Source organism: Aplidium turbinatum, chromosome 9 (genome assembly GCF_918807975.1).
Source record: "Aplidium turbinatum chromosome 9, kaAplTurb1.1, whole genome shotgun sequence".
Lineage (NCBI taxonomy): Eukaryota > Metazoa > Chordata > Ascidiacea > Aplousobranchia > Polyclinidae > Aplidium > Aplidium turbinatum.
In genome coordinates, this window is record NC_137480.1 from 20690113 (window position 1) to 20693340 (window position 3228).

Below are 3228 nucleotides of genomic sequence, written 5' to 3' on the forward strand. Positions count from 1 at the left end.
CACATCCATTTACATTTTGCTTAAATAGCATTGGTTGGTGTTCTGCACAGTGCTTTAAGTTTGTGTGAGTTTGACTAACTCCATTTTGAATCAGTAAATTAGTAACAAAAGTGAAGAAAATTTGCAACAATGGGGCTGGCTAGTGGGACCTTTTTTGTAACATATTTTAAGTGGAGAAAAGCATAGGCGAACCTACATAGAAATCCTCATCGTGGTGTTATTACGCTTGTTTGTTTTTTATATCTATCCTGCATTGCGGGAAAGAGGACTTGAGCACTATGCATCGGTGTACGCCTTCCGACGTACACCTGACCCACGCTGCAGCAGACGGCAATGTCTGTTTCCGGTTGTCTACTCTACTTATGACTTAAATTTGGTACTACCCATTACTCGAAATCGATCACTGGGTAGAGGCAATTATCGTAACGTTTCTTGCCCAGAGAAACAACAGCAAGTGCGGGTGGCTGGAGTCGAACATGCAGGGCTTGCAGGCTCTCGACTGCGAGCCCAACGCGCTAGCCACTCGACCACTGCTTGTGACGGAAGCTGTAACCTACTACATCAACAACCATGAGCACAAAAGTAAATCAGGGTAGACTAATTTATTGCCTATTAACATGAGGAACCTTAGCCTACCTGCCGCAATTGATGACTTTCAAGGCACAAAAACTCTTGAGATATGGTTTATTCTATCAGCTTGAGTTGTTTGATTGAATCTTTATCCTCGGACTTGGAAAGCTTCTTGCAGAACTTAATCCTGGCAGTTTTGCATGGCCTACTTGTAGACTTTAGCGTAGAGGCTTTGAATCACAGGCCCGGTTGCAATTTTTTTCCCACGAATTTTTTGCTACTTTGCATAGAGTTTGTATTTATACCGTGTGAACAGTGACGATCGGTGAGGGAAAGCAGTGCTTACCTGAGCGAAAACTATGCAAAATATAATGATTGAATTCTAAGTTTAACTTCTTATTATTTTTATCACGTCTATTTTAACTTGAAAATTACTGTGTTCGTGACTAGAATTACTCGTAACGCTTGTGAGTAGTTTAAGTCCTCACCAAACCGCATGTCTTGCCTATAAATGCCAATTAACGCAAACGCTCCTGTCAGAAACAACCACTGAGGCTTCAGGGAAATCAACTTGCAAAGTTGCTTTCCCCACGTCAAAAAACGCCTTCGTTTTATCCAATCCTCACTCGTTTTGCAAAACGTCACCAGCTGCTTAGCCAATCAGATGTGTTATGGTTAGAGTTGCTTTCCCAGTGACGTCAATGCGTTCAATCGCTAGACTAGCCTAACTGGTCATACGCATAGAATGGTCTCTCGTCACGGTACACAGCATCATAAAGGCGAAAAAGATTGTTGCTGTTTTTTGATGTCTCCTCGCCATGTGCTTTAGCCTACAAGCTTTCATAGTCATGCCTTTGCCCTTTTTACAGCTCTGATATAACGTTACTTCGCCAATGAACGTTCAGGTGCGGATGCAATATTTAGTTCGTTAAGCTTCTATACGCAGGAAGCAAACTTATCCAGCTTTTTGTACAAATTGCTTGCGGTTGTAATGTTTAGGCCTAAGTGTTAGTTTTTGTAGTGTAGGCCTAACTGAATATCTGAGAATGAACATTCATGACAAATTAAATATTTAGAAAACTATTATTCCATGTTTAACACTGAATTTTGGTCCTGCAACGTTAAAATTAAGATTGTTCATGACTTCTAAACATTAAATGGATGTATAATCACGACATAGGCGAAGCACAATTTGACAGATTTTGATTTTTTTGGAAATGCTCTCAGAGCGCACCAAATTGGAAGTGTTTTTCAAAAATTTCTGGGGGAGGCCCCCCAGACCCCTCGCTGAAAGTGTTGCCTTCGGCAACACGCCTTCGGGCTTCGCCCGACGGTTACGCCCTTCGTGCCTACTTAAGCCTACCATATTTTCAAGGAATGGCCCGTTTCGGTGAGTCTGATCCCTTAGCGGGGGATTTTTTCAAATTTTTTTTTAAATTATCGGGTACCATAGCCTAATTATCATTGCCGTTTTAAGGTTAGGGGTTAGTGGTTAGGAACTCACCGAATAGTAGCAGACCCATATTTTCATCACCCAAAAAGAGGACATGTTTACTAAGCAAGTAAAATGCCAGTGGATTTTTACGTTTAAACAATTTTTACATCTTCTTAGATCAGGAGTAGTTCTTAACCTGGGGTCCATGAACTCCTGAAGGGTCCGCGAAGCGTTTTCAGGGGGTCCGCGAAAGTTTCCAAATTTGCAGCATAATTGATATATTAATTACGACATTGAAAAATTAGTTGTGTTTTATTTGTGTATTTACAATGATTTTCATATTGTACCACGCAACGCTGTGGTGCGTCGTTTGGAATTTCAAAGGGCGTCGCACAAAGGTTCGGCTTCCCAACTAAAAAAAAAATTCATACAAAAGACTAAAATCTTTTCATAAGGCTGTGTATGTTCAACTTAATTCTTTTGAGACAGCAGGTTGTTGATCAATGCTTAATTTAGATATGGAAACGTTGGTCTGTAGCCCATTAGCACTCACGGTTTTTCCATTGCTGTGATTACAACGAAATATTGGTTATTAATGAAAAAAGAGAGAAATTCTTTTTAAAGTCTCAAAAACTCTATTCATTTGCGATAAAATTTGCAGAAAAGCGTTAAATCAGCATATAGAACACAGATTTTTGATCCTGTGTGCCAAGATATAGCTCATAACAAAACTTCGTCAATGTCATCAATCGTCAAAATTGCGTAGCGAGTTCAGCAGATTCTTCCAACTGTGTCGTTTCAAAACTTATGAAAAAGGAGACGCGATATGCTATAAATTTTTTAGGGGCCCGCGACCACTTCGAGAGCACCAAAAGGGGTCCACCAAAACAAAAAAGTTAAAAACCACTATCTTACATGATTGTAGGCCTATGTAGCAAAATGTGACAAATAAAAAGATAACATATTTATTTGTCAGATTCAGTCAATGAACATTTTTCTGTTCATTTGATTTTCTCAACAGAAAACATGCGTTTTACATTTGCATTTTGAGCCATAGCTTATTGCAGATGAAGAATTGCTCGATTTTTAGCAATTCATTAAAAAAATCTATAGTTCTGCATTATTTGAACTATTCTGTCCATTTTCTAATGTACCATCATTTAAACAAAGCTAATGCAAGCTAACTATCAGGTTTAAGACGCCTTTGCACTAGCTTTGGTATA